The 17,223-nt window shown below is 37.1% G+C and overlaps 1 long non-coding RNA gene across 1 annotated transcript in view; it reads left to right on the forward strand.

The window, feature by feature from the left end:
* Nucleotides 1–17,223, forward strand: part of LOC104862146 — a 44,682-nt gene that overhangs the window by 3,507 nt on the left and 23,952 nt on the right. The window contains exon 2 of the long non-coding RNA XR_780209.2: nt 4,174–4,397. This is a non-coding gene — a long non-coding RNA (uncharacterized LOC104862146). The remainder of the gene's footprint in view (nt 1–4,173; nt 4,398–17,223) is intronic.

Raw genomic sequence — 17,223 nt, forward strand, 5'->3', positions numbered from 1 at the left:
ATTATAAAGAGAGCCAAGTATATCTTTTGTCCTCAAATTTAAATTTAAATAAGTTTTTGACAGTGTTTACTTCTCTGGCACCTTTCTATTAAGAGTAGAGACACATAAGGTACAGAAAATGTAACCAGTCTCTTGATTAGTGGAGACTAGATTTGATAGCATCTATTAATTGGCAGCATTCCTTGTGCATTTTTGACTAAATGACAAGTTTCTGCTGTACCAGTCATTGTTTAGTTTTCTAAATTTTTTGATATGTGTAGTCTAAGATTTCTTGGTATCATTTGTTAATTTATCAGGATCAGAATCTATGTTTCACCAAATACGTGCAAGACTTTTCATCTAAATATGATGTTAGTATCTTCCTCATTGAGTTGTATAAATTAAAAGATATATGTAAAGCCCATTAAGAATAGTGCTAAACACATAAAATATATCTGCAGAATTTCAGCTGTTGTGATGATTATTATATCAGGAAGATGGTCAGTAGTTAGGAACGTAGGAAATGGTAGCTGTCAGTTTTTACTACAAACAATACAGATTATATGCTGACTGGAGGAGAATGAGTCTTGGCTCAGATTTTGGAAACATCTCACTAGGTTCACAAAGAGTCCACTTGGTATCTTCACATGTAAGAAAGAACAAGAGGTTGTAAAAATGCACATCCTAATTTCCTGTAGCTGTTACCCAGAACCCTGGGCCAGATCCCAGGCTATCTGTTGGTTCAGTCTATGAAAAGACATAGAAAAGAAAAAAAAGGGGGTCCTCATGGGTGGAAGGATAGAGAGGCCAGTCCCTGAAACAACAATGGTGAGAAATCTTTTGTCAAAGGGAGCAACAAATCACAAATTAAGGCATAGGAGAAGCTAGAGAACTAGACATACTAGGCATCACATGTTGCTTATAACTAGGATACCCAAAGGTAGAGAGATAAGTGGATTGGGGGAAAGAAAAATGCTTAGTGTGGAGCAGTGAAGATGGATGAGATATGGAATAAGGTACAGACTTCCTGGCACAGATTCCCTGAGCCCAACTTCCCTGGAGGAGGAATTCCCTCCCTCTCATGTGGGCTGTGGCACTATCACTACTGAGTTAGAGGCATATGGTTAAATGAAGGGACCTATTTGTATGCCGGTAACTACCTGTCCAACATGCTAAGGACAGCCTCAATTTAAAGCCATTCTCTCCCCTGCAGAGTAGCTTGATAAAACTTTGTAGGTTGTACGCCCTGACCTTCATTACTGAAAACTAGCTTTTAAAATGTTACTTTGGGGTGGCTAGACAAACTAAAGTGAAGAGAGTTTTAATTTTCTTCTACCTAGTCAGAAAGGGTATCACAAAGAAAGTAAGAGAATAAAACAATTTAATTAAAACAGGGAGATATATTGGTTCCCAAAAGAGAGCTCTGTTTGAGTCTTGCCTGTCCACAGCCTAGGTGCACTAGTGCAGGTTGCCAAGAGACAGCATGTGAGACACAAGGTTTATTGATGCCTCCTTACTAATAGGGATAGTCTAGGGGCAGCTAGCTGTACAGGTAGCACTCTGCTACTTTCACTATGGAGGGAGGTGCTTTATAGTTCAAGATACATAATTATTGATGGGATTAGATTGCTTTGGGCTTTTGTATGACCAGCATTCCGGTGAACAGCTGCCTTTAGCATACATGCAGAAAAGAATGCTTCTTACAGGTATCACTTGTTTGCCCAGTTCCTTCAGTTAATACTTATCTGAACATTCCAGTCTGGGACTGCATTTGTCCTCTTGACTTGGCTGGAATCTTGCGGATGGAAAGGGGCCATGCCATCTCAGGAACACGATGTTTTGATGTCCCTTTTCCTTTTCCAGGGTAAGGCACTCTTACAGTGCCTGCCATGCGTCTGAGTGCCTTACACTCTTATCACACATGTCTTCCATGGATCCCCCACAGCAGATCATCAAAGTGTATAGTATAGCTAAATTCCTCAGCAACACTACAAAGAGCAACAAATTAAAACCAGCCCTGTTCAAAGAGCAAGCAAATCTTGAATCAAATTGAAGAATCTCAGTATGAGAACTAGTAGGTTCCCACTTGGGAGCAATGGGCACTGTATCCATTTCTTAATTGTCAAAAGTCTTAGAAAAGCAAGTTCAGGTTTTAACTTTTACCAGTATCACAACAACAGTGTCAAACTGGTTTTCAATTTCTTCAATGGGATCATCTACTCTGATTTTTTTTTGCTTTTATTGAGTTTATTGGTACATTTTAGGTATACAGCACAGTTACATTCATTATTGGGATCTTGTACCTTTACATGACAGGTCTTGGTTCTCATTTTTTTCCCCTTGTCCGTGCTCTCCCTTCACTCCCTCTCATCTACTCTGATTTAATCATGGCATGTTTTCCTTTTTGTTACACTTACAGGACCTTTTATTGCTCTCTTTTATCTCAAATCTTCTGATCTATTCTCTATGCTTATCATTTTTAGCCTTCTCAGTTTTCCCCTCAACTGTCCATGGCTTGTGCCATTTGAGAAACAGTGGGACCTCCAAGTGGCTTGGGAATTATATCAGAGGTCCATAAGAGTGCCTTGGGGCCATTTGGAACATGTTGTCTTTCATTCCTCCTGTGAACCTTTAATTATGTGGGGCTTATGTAATTTGCCACATAAATAATTCATTCCTCATACTCTTAGGAAGTACTTTAATTCTTCCATAGGTTGCCATTGTGGCACATCATAGATAAACTGCTCCCCTTAGGCCAAACACCTTTACAGTCAGTTGTCAGCCAGACCAACAAAGAGGTGGCATTGTCTTCCTTTATGGTTGGGTGCAAATGCTGCTGTGTGTAGGTGTTTGGTGACAGAGGTGGTGATCATCAGTATTTCTCATATGAGCAATACAAGGTCAGTAGTTTTAGCTTAATTTATACACCCTTCACACTGCAGTTTCAGTTACTCCTAAAGTTGACATGGACTTGGGCTTCAGCTTGGAGCTCAGCCACTGTTACTGCCCATAACTCTGTGAGAAACGGTCACTCTATGACTGCTGAAATCGTATATAGCTCTTTCTTTTTCTTTAAACCATGTTGCTCATTAACAAACAAACTTTTCCATTATTTTCGTGGTGATTTGGGGCATTCTTGTGCTCATGCAGCAGTCCCCAAGCATCTATAAGACTGCTGCCCATTCCCCATATGGAGGTAAAAGGCTGACCTGCAACTTCCATGTTTTTTTTTTTGCTCTTTTTAAGCTCCTCAGTCTCCAGGCTGGCTCATTCGTTGCTCTGTCTGCAACCTATCAGTGTTAGGGCAGTGGACTAAGTTGAAGTGAGGACAAAGAATTTACTAGGAGATACACACAACACGTACGGTTTGTTGAAACTTACTAGCAGGGAGAATCTAGTGGTAGCTGGCTGGACAGGTCACTATGGAAGGAGGGGCTTAAGCCACACAAATGTTGATGCAGTTACTTTCATTTGTTCCTTTGCAGCAGGCAGTGGAACCACTGAGCTAAATCCCTGGCCCTTCATTTGTTCCTTTGTTTAACCAGCATTCCAAGGAACAGCTTCCTTTAGCATACTTGTAGAAAAGAACACTTCTTATGGACAATGCTTGCTCATTTCCCAATGTACATATAAAGGAGTTTGTATTCTTTCATATAACACTTATATGGACATTCTGATCTGGACCTGTTTTCACTGTCCCTGTGCTTTGGCTAGTTTAGGGAATAGCAAGGAACTTGATGTTTGATGTCCCTCCTCCTTTTTCAAGGGTCATACAAGTGTGGAAAAAGGTCATAGAGAGGGTTGGAGACAAGGAAAGTCTGGGAATTTCTTTGAAGAAATGGGTCTAAAAATTGTCCAAGAAATATAGGAAGGGGCTGGCAGCTCCAAATTGGACATTACAAACTAAACTTCTGACACTGGATTGGCAGGGTGAAGGTTGAGGAAACTACAGATTATTGCACATCAGGCTGTTAACAGATAATACCTTACTTAACCACTAGAATGAAAGAAGGCAGCAAGACTTGGCTTTTTTGGTGGGGGCTGCCTGGAGTCTGGTTCAAGTCTGAGCCTCAGGTGCTAGGGTGTGTCTGTGACATATTGGGCAGGGACAATAGTTACCTTGTAGACACATACACTCTTGCAGATTTTGGATTTGTAGAAACCAAAAAGAAAGCTTTTCTTCATTCTCCCTAGCTCTGTTATACAGCATTTGAAGATGTGAACATTATGAGGAATAGTGCACAAGTGAACAGAGGTATAGTGGTAACTTATTCCATTCCTCTCCTGGCTCGTCCATCCAAACTCCTCTCATCAACTCATGGCTTTCACCACTGAGTGCAAAGGTGTTGCTCCCGTTGTTCTTCCCTCAGCCACGAAGACAGGGGACAGAGAAGCCACAGTCTTCAAAGAGATGGCCTGTAAGTTGCGCAAATCTGTTCTTCTCATATCCTTTTGGTAGAACTTAGTCATTTAGCCACATGTACCTGAAGAAACCAGCAAATATGCATAGCTGGGTGGCCACATATCCAACTAGAACTTGAGAGTGTTCTGTTCCTAAAAAGAATAGGTGTGTAGATAACAGGGAGGTAGTTGATAGCCAGTTATTGCCATGTAGCATATTCACATGTTCAGCTTTATAACACAATGGCCTATTGTCCACCACTAACTATTCAGTTAGGGTGAGTGTTTAGATTATGGTTAGGCAGATAAAACTGAGGCAGGCAGACATATTCTGAGGCCTTTGAAAAAGATCTTTTTACCAAAAGAATTATTCAGTTATAGTTCATAATTTTCATCCTGGGAATCTTATTTATAAAATTGAGCCTCAAGAGAGATCCAAGTCTTTTTAAAATAAAAATCAGTGAAAAGCTGACCTACAAAAAATTTGAGAGATTTTTATCAGACCTAAGGAATGTTCACAAAGTCAGTTAACACTTGGATACAATAGGGAAGACGGAAAAATTGGAATCTGAAATTATTTTAAAACAAAAAATTACAACACATTGGTTTGCTTTTTCCTACTTTTAGTTTCATTTCTTTTGCTGAGATTATAAAAATGTTCAAAGTAAAAGTCAAGAAATGAGCCTATTTCTAGCTTTTATTATTTTATTTGTTCTTATTCTTTTTTGTGAGAAATTTGCAAAGCATATAGCATTTAGCTATCTCCTTGTTGCTCACACTGAGAAGTAGAGTCCAGTAAAAGACCTATGTCAAAGGAGAAAAGTTTCTGTATTTTTCCCTTCTTAAATTTGCTCTCCAGAATTTGCTTTATATGAAAATAAGAATAATAATCTACAGTTGCTAGCTACAAAAAGAATCCCAATGAAGTTACTCACAATTCTTTGCCAACTCTCTTAACTTTAAGTCAATATGATCTACCCTTGATTATAGTTAAAGAGACAGTACGGATGGTGTCATCCACTCAGAAATGTCCAGAAAGCTTGATAAAGATCATAGTTTAATGTTAACCCATTGATAGGAAGCAGTAATAGGAACATTATTGTAGCAAATTCTCTTACAAGCTTTGCATCCTAAGGTTTCTAATACCAATTTAAAATCACTTTGATTCCTCTGGCACCACACTGCACAACTCCAGTTCTAATGCCTGGAGTTTTAAAGATTACCTTCTAACTTGAAAGTTCCCTCTACTCTCAGGTATAGATGCATTTTGCAAAAGACTAGAAGAACCCCTTTTGTCATCTCTCCTGTTAGTGTCAAGTTAAGTGCATTCAGCTTGTCATGTGGTCCTCAGCTTGGCATTTAATGGATCATGGGCAGCTGTGATAAAGGCAGCCTGCTCAGGAAACTATATGATTGTAGACCACATCCAAGAGAATCTCAAAGACAAATACTAATAGGAAGCTTTTAGCTCTTATTACATCATCCTTTTAAAAGTGGCTTGTCAAAGGCCTTGAAAATAAGCTATTTTGTGAAATAACACTTCTATCTACTTTCTTTTGTTTGAGAACAAAGGTCTGGGTTCATTTATGCAGTTTGTTAGAAAAATTATAGATCATACACATCTGACTACTTTCAATGATAAATGTTTATTTCTAATGTTATAAAATTAAAATGGAAGAAATAATTTCACACACTTTCCACTGTTTTTTTCGTGCCATAGATTTCTACAGGTGTCTTAAATTGGTGAACATTTTCTCTATTTGTTCATCTGTCGATAAGGTTGCTGCCATATCTTGCATCTGTGAATAATACTGCAATGAATATGAAGCTGCAGATACCTCTTTAAGATATTGATTTTGTTTCCTTTGAATACATTCCCAGAAATGGGATTGTTAGACTACATGGTAGTTATGTTTTTAAATTTTAAGTAGCCTCCATACAGTTTTTCTTAATTGCTGTACCAATTTATAATCATACCAATAGTGAATGAGGGTCCTGTTTATCCAAATCTTTACCAATTCTTTTGTTATTATTTGTTTTCCTCATTGAGTTTATTGGTACATTTTAGGTATACAGTACAGTTACATTCATCATTGGGATCTTGTACCCTTACATGACAGGTCTTGATTCTCATTTTTTCCCCTTGTCTCTGACCTCCCTTCACCCCCTACTCCCTTCCCTATTTATTGGTACATTAGGTATACAGTACAGTTACATTCATCATTGGGATCTTGTACCCTTACATGACAGGTCTTGATTCTCATTTTTTCCCCTTGTCTCTGACCTCCCTTCACCCCCTACTCCCTTCCCTATTTAAGAAAACTTTATTTTCATTTTCTCATATTTTTTCCTTTTCCTTTATTTCCTTTCCTCCACTTTTCCCACTTCTCCTACTGTTATTATTTTTTAACTTTTTGATAATAAGCATTCTATCTGATGGGGAGGTGTCACTTTGATTTGCATTTTATGAATGATTCTTGATTGTTCCCTATCTTTAAAAAATTTTTTCACTTTTCATTAAGTTTATTGGTACATTCTAGGTATACAGTACAGTTACATTCATTACTGGGATCCTGGACCTAAACATGACAGGTCTTGGTTCTCATTTTTTCCCCTTGTCCCTGCCCTCCCTTCACTCCCTCCTCCCCCCTCCCCATTTACAAACACTTTATTTCATTTTTTCATTTTCACCTATTTTTTTCTTTTCCCTTATTACCTTTCCCCTAACCTTCCCACTTTCCCCACATCTTTCGCCCTTTTCTTCCTATTTCACATTGTTAATTATCCCATTAGGATCTTGTGTACTAGTACAGTTTTTCACACCAGAGAAACTGTTTACACATGTGTGACTTATTTCACTTAAGAGTATATCCTCAATATGTATCCATTTTCTTATGAATTATTATCTTATTTCTCATTCTTTATGGCTGAGTAGTAGTCCATTTTATAGAAAAACCACATCTTCTTTATCCAGTTTCCAACTGATAGGCTAATGGGCTGTTTCCAAGTTTTAGCTATTAAAAACTGTGCTGCTATAAACATAGGTGCTCATATATCACTGTGTTATGATTCTTTTAATTCTTTTGGAAAGGTACCCAGCAGAGCTATGGCTGGGTCAAATGGAACCTCTAGTCCTAGCTCTTTGCGGTATCTCCATATTGATTTCCATAGTGGTTGCACCAGTCTGCACCCCCACCAACAATGGAGAAGGGTCCCTTTCTCCCTCCAGTCCCACCAACATTTGTTATTGATTGATTTCTTGATAGCAGCCATTCTTTGTGGGATGAGATGGAATCTGAGTGTTGTTTTCATCTGTATCTCGAATGACCAGTGACGTGGAACATTTTTTTCATACATTTATTTTCTGCTTTTACTTCTTTGTCTGAGAAATGTCTGTTCATTTCAGATGCCCATTTTTGAATTGGGTCTTTATATTTGGGGGACTGATTTTTTTTTAGTTCTCTAAATATTCTACATAATAGTCCTTTGTCTGAGGAGCATCTGGTAAAAAGTTTTTCCCATATTGTAGGTTGTCTCTTAATTCTGTTGATGGTTTCTTTTGCAGTGCATAAGCTTTTTTTTTTTTTTAATTGAGTTTATTGGTACATTTAGGGATACAGTACAGTTACATTCATTGTTGGGATCATGTACCTTTACATGGCAAGTCTTGATTCTCATTTTTTCCCCTTACCTCTGCCCTCCCTTCACCCCCTCCTCCCCTCCCCATCTACAAACACTTTATTTTCATCTTTTCATTCTCTCACATTTTTTTCTTTTCCCTTTTTGTTCTTCTCCTACGTATTACACCTTCCCTACACCTTTAGCTCCTTTCTTCCCATTTCTAAATGCATAAGCTTTTTAATAAGATTAGATCCCAGTTGTTGATTCTTTCTGCTAGTTCCTGTGCTACTGAGGATTTGTTCATAAAGTCTTTTCCTATGCCAATGTCTTCAAGAGTTCTGCCTAATTTATCTTCCAGCAAGTTTTAGTGTTTCTGTTTTAATATTTAGATCTTTAATCCACTTGGATTTTAATTTAGTGCATGATGACAGATAAGGGTCTAGCTTTAATCTTTGGCAGGTTGAGGTCCAGTTTTCCTGACACCATTTATGAAAGACGATATCTTTCCTCCAGGGTGGATGGTGTGCTCCTTTGTCAAAGATGAGGTAGCAGAGTACATCTGGAGTTGTTTTTGTATCTTCCAGTCTGTTCCACTGATCCTCAAGTCTGTTTCTTTGTCAGTGCCATGCTGTTTTGCTCCCAGGGGCTTTGTAGCATAGTTTCAAGTTGGGAATTGTTATAGCCACTACCATGTGTCTGTTGCCTAGGATGGCTTTTGCTATTCTAGGTCTCTTATGGTTTCAATGAATTTTTGGATTCTTCTTTCTATTTCTATGAAATGTAGTGTTGGAATTTCAATTGGCATTGCATTGAATCTGTATAGCAGTTTTGGTACTATGGCCATTTTCACTATGTTGATTCTTCCTATCCACGAGCAGGGGATATCTTTACATTTTCTTATATCCTCTTTGATCTCTTTTTTCAGAGTGTTGTAGTTTTCAGTGTAGAGGTCTTTTGCTTCTTTCATTAGATTGATTCCTAGATACTTCAATTTATTGGATGGTATTGTGAAAGGAATTGTTTCCCTAATTTCTCGCTCAGTGACTCTGTTATTTGTGTAAAAGAAGGCTATAGGTTTTTGCATGTTGACCTTGTACCCTGTTACTCTGCTGAAAGTACCAATTACTTCAAGAAGTCTTTTGGTGGAGTTTTTTGGGTCTTCAATGTAGAGCATCATATCGTCAGCAAATAATGACAGTTTAAATTCTTCCTTTCCTATCTTTATTTCTTTAATTCCTTTCTCTTGTCTAATTGCTGTGGCTAATGTTTCCAGAACTATATCAAAGAGGAGTGGTGATAGTGGGCATTCTTGTCCTGTTCCTGATTTTACCGCGAAGCTATTACAAACTGTGCCGCTATAAACATGGGTGCGCATACTTCTCTGTGATATGATTCTTTTAGTTCTCTTGGAAAGATACCCAGCAGAGGGATGGGTGGGTCAAATGGAACCTCCAGTCCAAGCTCTTTGAGGTATCTCCATATTGATTTCCACAGTGGTTGCACCAGTCTGCACTCCCACCAACAATGGAGAAGGGTTCCTTTCTCCCCACAACCCCACCAACATTTGTTATTGTGTGATTTCTTGATAGCAGTCATTCTTTGTGGGGTGAGGTGGAATCTCAGTGTTGTTTTCATCTGCATCTCTCGAATGACCAGTGATGTGGAACATTTTTTCGTATATTTTCTTGCTGCTTTTACTTCTTTGTCTGAGAAATGTCTGTTCATTTCGGATGCCCATTTTTGAATCGGGTCTTTATATTTGGGGGGACTGATTGTTTTGAGTTCTTTATATATCCTTGATAATAGTCCTTTGTCTGAGGAACAGCTGGTGAAAATTTTTTCCCACATGGTAGATTGTCTCTTAGTTCTGCTGATGGTTTCTTTTGAAGTACAGAAGGTTTTTAGTAAGATGAGATCCCAGTTGTTGATTCTATCTGCTAGTTCCCATGCTAATGAGGATTTGTTCATAAAGTCTTTTCCTATACCAATGTCTTCCAGAGTTCTGCCTAACTTACCTTTCAGCAAGTTTAATGTTTCTGTTTTAATATTTAGATCTTTAATCCATTTGGATTTTAATTTAGTGCATGGCGAAAGATAAGGGTCTAATTTTAATCTGTGACAGGTTGATATCCAGTTTTTCCAACACCATTTATTAAAGAGGCTATCTTTCCTCCACTGAGGATGGTGAGCTCCTTTGTCGAAGATGAGGTAGCTGAGTACATCTGCATTTGTTTTTGTGTCTTCCAGTCTGTTCCATTGATCCTCAGGCCTATTTCTTTGCCAGTACCATGCTGATTTTATCACAGTGGCTTTGTAGTATAGTTTCAAATTGGGAATTGTTACACCTGGTGCCATGTGACTGTTGCCTATAATGGCTTTTGCTATTCTAGGTCTCTTGTGGTTCCAAATGAATTTTTGGATTCTTTTTTCTAGTTCTGTGAAATATAGTGTTGGAATTTCAATTGGCATTGCATTGAATGTATATAGCAGTTTCGGTAGTATGGCCATTTTCACTATGTTGATTCTTCCTACCCAGGAGCAGGGGATATCTTTCCATTTTTTTATATCCTCTTCGATTTCTTTTTTCAGAGTGCTGTAGTTTTCAGTGTAGAGATCTTTTGTTTCTTTTGTTAGATTGATTCCTAGATACTTCATTTTTTTGGATGCTATTGTAAAAGGAATTTTTTCCCTTATTTCTCTTTCTGTCTGTCTGTTATTTGTGTATAGAAAGGCTATTGATTTTTGGGTATTCACCTTGTATCCAGATACTTTACTGAATCTGTCAATTAAGTCTAGAAGTTTTTTGGTGGAGTTTTTTGGATCTTCAATGTAGAGTATCATATCATCAGCAAATAATGATAGTTTAACTTCTTCCTTTCCTATCTTTATTGCTTTAATTTCTTTCTCTTGTCTAATTGCTGTGGCTAATGTTTCCAGAACTATATTGAAGAGAAGTGGCGATAGTGGGCATCCTTGTCTTGTTCCTGATTTTAACATGAAGGTTTTCAGTTTTTGGCCATTCAATATGATGTTGGCTGATGGTTTTTCATAAATAGCCTTTATTAAATTGAGGTATAGACCATCTATTCCAATTTTTTGCAGGGTTTTTATCATGAATGGGTGTTGAATTTTATCAAATGCTTTTTCTGCATCTATTGAGAGGATCATATGGTTTTTGTCCTTGACTTTGTTAATATAATGTATTACATTCACTGACTTTCGTATGTTGAACCACCCTTGCATCTCTGGAATAAATCCGACTTGGTCATGATGGATGATCTTCTTAATAATCCTCTGTATTCTGTTTGCTAGTATCTTATTAAGGATTTTTGCATCTATATTCATTAAGGAGATTGGTCTGTAGTTCTCCTTTTTGGTTGTATCTTTCTCTGGTTTGGGAATCAGAGTGATACTTGCTTCCAGGAATGAATTTGGAAGTATAGCTTCTCTTTCAATTTCATTGAAAAGTTTGAAGAGTAATGGTAGTAGTTCTTCTCTAAATGTCTTGTAAAATTCAGCAGTGAATCCATCAGGGCCTGGGCTTTTCTTTGTTGGTAAGTTTTTAATTACATTTTCAATTTCACTGATTGTGATTGGGGTGTTTAAAATGTTTTTATCTTCTTCGTTCAACTTTGGTAATTCATAAGTATCTAGAAATCTGTCCATTTCTTCTGTGTTTTCCATTTTATTAGAGTACAGGTTCTCAAAGTAGGTGTTCATGATCCTCTGGATTTCTTTCGGATCTGTTGTGACTTCGCCTTTTTCATTCCTAATTGCATGGATCTGAGCCTTTTCTTTCCTTTTTTTGATAAGATTAGCTAAGGGTTTGTCAATTTTATTTATTCTTTCAAAAAACCAGCTCTTTGTTTCATTTATTTTTTGTATCGTTTTCTTAATTTCAATTGCATTGATTTCTGCTCGGATCTTTATAATTTCCTCTCTTGTTCGAGCTTTGGGTTTTTCTTGCTCTTGTTTTTCTAGGAGTCTAAGCTTCATCATTAAGTTGTTTATTTGAGCCCGCTCTGTTTTCCTAGTGTGGGCATTCAATGTTATGAATTTTCCACGTAGAACTGCTTTCATTGTGTCCCAAAGATTCCTGTATGTTGTATTGGCATTCTCATTTATTTGTAAAAACTGTCTAATTTCTTCTTTAATTTCCTCTGTAATCCATTGATTGTTTAGGAGAGTGTTGTTCAGTTTCCATGTGCTTGTGAAGTTTCTATAGTTTTTTGTGCTATTGATCTCCAGTTTGATTGCACTATGATCTGATAATATACAGGGGATGACTTCAATTTTTTTGTATTTATTTAGACCTGTTCTGTGAGCCAGTATGTGGTCTATCTTGGAGAATGATCCATGTGCAGCCGAAAAGAATGTATATTCTGATTTTTGGGGGTGGAATACTCTATAAACATCTATTAAGTCCATGTGCTCCAAAGCTTGGTTCAGTTCTATTATTTCATTGGTGATTTTCTGCCTAGATGATCTCTCTATTTGTGATAGTGGGGTGTTTACATCCCCCACTACAATTGTATTAGTATTTATTTGGTTTTTCATGTTATTTAATATTTGTTTCATATAATTGGGGGCATTTATATTTTGTGCATATATGTTTATGATTGTCAGCTCTTCCTCTTGAATTGTTCCCTTTACAAGGATGTAGTGGCCTTCTTTGTCTCTCTTGATCAGTTTTGGATTGAAATTTACTTTGCAAATAAGATTGCTACCCCTGCTTTTTTCTGGGCTCCTGTCATGTGGAGAATTGTTTTCTGCCCTTTCACTTTCTGTCTATGGGCTTCTTTTTGCACTAGGTGTGTTTCTTGTATATCACATATTGTTGGATTTTGCTTCTTAATCCATTCTGCCAATCTATTTCTCTTGATTGGTGAATTGAGGCCATTGACATTGATGGTTATAATTGATATGTATTGACTTATTATTGTCATTTTATTGTCCTTTTGTTGACTCTTTTTAATTTTTTGCCCTCTCCTTTTAGTTTCTTGCCTTTGCTATTTGATTTGCTCTGTTGGGCCTCATGGTGTTGTGATCTTTGTTGTCTTCTTCTAGGATATTTTTTAGAATTGCTTGTAGTGCTGGTTTGGTATTCATGAAATTTTTCAGTCATTCTTTGTCATGGCAGTATCTTATTTCCCCATCCATTTTGAATGAGAGCTTTGAAGGATACATCAGTCTAGTTCAAGTTTGTTTTCTTTTGGTACTTGAAATACCTCACTCCAGGCTCTCCTTGACCTAAGGGTTTGTGTTGAAAAGTCCACTGTGATTCTGATGGGCCTTACTTTGGGTGTGATTTGTTTCTTTTCTCTAACTACTTGTAGTATTTTATTCTTCTGTTGCGTTTCTGGAATCTTGATTATTATATGCCTAGGTGTAGATTTTTTTTTTTTATTGTGGCTAGTTGGAGTCCTATATGCCTCACTTATATGTATGTCAAATTTTCCCCTCTGTTTGGGAAGTTTTCTGTCATTAATTCTGTAAACAGCTTTTTTAAGTCATTTGTATTTTCTCCTGCTACTTCATGGATTCCTCTCACTCTTATGTTATTCTTCTTGGCATCATCTAGGAGTTGTTGGATAGATTTCTCATAATCCCTTACTGTTTTTAAGAAACCTCTCTTTTCATGGTCACTGTCTGTGGTCTTATCTTCCATATCTGAGATTCTATCTTTACATTCATTCATTCTGTTGGCTACACTTTCAATGGAGTGTTTAATCTGGATATCTGTTTGAATCTGTTTTATGGATTCCATTTTTTTCCTATGTTGGGCGTTTATTGTTTCCATTTCTTTTATTCTGAGGCATGCACTTTCAATAGAGTTTTTAATCTCCTGGATATCTGTTTGAATCTCTTTAATAGATTCCCCCTTTTTCTTTCCTATGTTGGGCATTCATTATTTCCATTTCTTTCTTATTCTGGGCCTTCATGGTTTCTATTATGTTCCTGAGCTCACCTATTTTTTTGTTAGTTTCTGTTCTAGAGTCTCAAATCATGACTTTCATTTTGCTCACCATCTCTATGGTTATTTGGGAAATTATTTCTGTTTTGAATTTTTCTAGAGCCTGATTGATATGTTTTGTTACTTCCTGTGCTGTGAGTTTTGAGTGTCCTGGTGGTTCACTATCAGAGTTTTCATCCTCTTTTGCCCTACTGTTTACCATTGGTGAACTGGAAGTGTCTCTTTGTGTCTTGCTTAAGTGTTTTCTCTCTCTCTCTCTTTTTTTTTTTTTTTTTTTGCTGTTGGCTTGTCCTTGATTTAATCTCTGGGTCATTAAATCTTCCTGATATCATTGTGTCCCAGCCTTTGATTCTCTAATGACTCATAGATATTCTCACTTTCACAATATCAGAGAAAACAACTCATCAAATCAATCCCTATCCTTTATCCAAATCAATTCAATCAGCAACACAAAAGGATCAATCACCACCTGCAAATTGACCACCTGTGGTAGTCATTATTCCATCACCCCCAAACCATGTGAATTAAATTAAAATGGAGAAGCAGCTCACTGAGTTTGCAGTGAACAAACTCCTTAACATAGCACATTTACCACTTAGAAGAGAAGAATAAACAAGCAAAAGAACTGGAGAAGTTTTCAAGTGAAGCCGGAGGACACAGAATGACCACACAATCCCCAGAAAACTGTAAAACTCAAAAGGGATAGACAGTGTGCAAGTCTAAGGACAAGAATATATCCCCTCAACAGCAATAGGGGCTCACTTTCCCTTGAAACTACTAACCCTTTAGTGAGGCACAATGATAGAAAAACAGAACATTAAGAAAAAAGAAAAAAATGATAAAAAAAGAAATCTGAGGACAGGAGCTGGAACAGAAAGTGAGATGAGGGATAATATGGTGGAACAAGAGACTGAGTTTGTGAAAGAGGACAGAAAAAAGAACTTCAGAATGGAATAAGGAAAAGAGAGAAAAGGACAAAAAATGGCTTTGAAGTGCCTCTTTCAGACTATATCTCTGCTGCCATAATACACATCGTGTGCAGCCATGTGCAGAACCAAATCCCCCTATCTTAGCTAGCCAATGGCAGACCCCCACAACGCAGACTGACTTCAGTCCACAAGGCCCAAAGTGAGCTCCCCAACCTCCCACAGGGTTGAACTCCAGACAATTCTACCACAGGTTTCCCCCACCCCTTCTTTAAAGATGTTCAAATTTGGGAGCTCAGAAAATTACCCTTTATAACCAGCCATGCCTCTGTGGAGTGCGTCCAAGGATTGGCATAATCAGGAGATCTGAGAGCCGGGGTGGGGGCTACCATCTGGAGCAGTAGCAATGGCACCTGCAGGGGAGAGCAAGGCTACCCGGACCCATAGACTGGGCCCAGGCCAGCGAAGGGAGATCTGAAGTCCAAGCCAGCTGCTTTCCCAAAACTCAAACCCTTGATGCTGGAGCAGCAGCAATGAACTACTAAAACTTAAGGAGAAATGGATAGTGTCAACAGTTTTCTATTAAATAAATTCATAGTTAAATTTCAAAAGACTATATGCCCATAGAAAAAATAAGTTATTGTTTTTTCTGTGGGCATATAGACCTTTGCACTGATTTTGCCTCTGCTGATGGCAGATTGATCCTCAAATCTGACACTTTGGTTGTGAATAATTGCATGAAAAGTGTTGAGTGGTAAATGGAGGACTATGATTTCTGTTGTTGTTACTTTCCATTTTTAAAAAATGTGGTCAACTCTTACATAGCACAATTATCTTTTTAACCACTTTTAAGTCAGCAATTTAGTGGCTTTAAGGACACTTATATTGTTGTGAACTACCATTCAACTATAGAACTATTTTAATCTCCCTAAACTTCATACCCATTAAAAAAATAACTTGCCATTTGCTCTTTACCCCAACCCCTTACAATCACCATTCTTTTTTCTATCTCTGTGATTTTGATTATTCTAAAACCTTTGTGTGAATGGAACCATTCATTTGTCATTTCATAACTGCTTATTTCACCTAGCATATCTACAAGGTTGGTTTATTTATTGATTTATTTTTCTTTTTGTTGAGTTTATTGGTACAATCTACGTATACAATACAGTTACATTCATCATTGGGATGCTGTGCCTTTACATGATAGGTCTTGATTCTCATTTTTTCCCCTTGTCCTTGCCCTCCCTTCATCCTCTCCTCCCCTCCCCATTTACAAACACTTTATTTCCATTTTTTCATTTTCTCATATTTTTTCCTCTCCCTTATTATCTTTCCCACACCCTTCCCACTTTCCCTACACGTTTAGCCATTTACTTCCTATTTCACATTATTAATTATCTCATTAGGATCTTGTGTACTATTATAGTTTTTCACACCAGAGGAACTATTTGGTATTTCAGTTAAAGAAATCTCTGTATGAACATTAAAAATAAGGAATCCTAAAATAAAACTAAAAAGGAAAGTAAAAGAGAAAAGGCAGTGATGTAAAATTAAAATAATCCTTAATTGTGAAGATGAAAATGGTCCTTGAACATATTTAAATTTCTTCTTGCTCTTGTAGTCTTATTCTTTTTTTCCTATTATTTAGAGAATACTTTATTAGTTTCTGCAATGAAACCCAGGTAGATATGACCTTACATATTTAATACAGTGCATTACCCTTGTACAAATGGAAAAAAATTTAACATTTCTAGACCAATATGGCTGTCAATTTCTGTACAATGCCAACTCAACACAGTAAATTGGTATAACTTTTTCCAAAGTCGACAGCACAGTTAAAGTTCCCAAAAATTCAAATTATATGGTGTGTGTGTGTGCATATATATATATATATATATATATATAAAGACCAGTAATAGCAGTATGTTATGCATCAATAGCAGCAACAGCTTCTCCAGATTCTTCAGTCATCTGAACAAAATTGTAGACATTCAGCACACTGCATTAAAAAAAACAAAGACAAAAAAATGAAGAGAAAAATAATACCCAGAAAACAGCAAAGCTTTGTTGCTGTTGTGGTACCTGGAACCATTTTTTTTTACTAGCGTAGTAGTCATCATCTGGAAAGAGAAATTCCTAGAGTAACATCATTAAAAATGGCTCTGATAAAGCATGGTCTCTACTAACTATCATAAAGCAGGTAGAAGATATTTTATATTCACAGAGGTATGATACAGTACTGCCCTACATCTATAGTACTAGAATCAGTTTTGATTTGAAATTTACTTTGTCTGCAAATAAGATTGCTACCCCTGCTTT

Source organism: Fukomys damarensis, unplaced genomic scaffold (assembly GCF_012274545.1).
Source record: "Fukomys damarensis isolate Sample0158 unplaced genomic scaffold, DMR_v1.0_HiC HiC_scaffold_38, whole genome shotgun sequence".
In the NCBI taxonomy this organism is placed as follows: domain Eukaryota; kingdom Metazoa; phylum Chordata; class Mammalia; order Rodentia; family Bathyergidae; genus Fukomys; species Fukomys damarensis.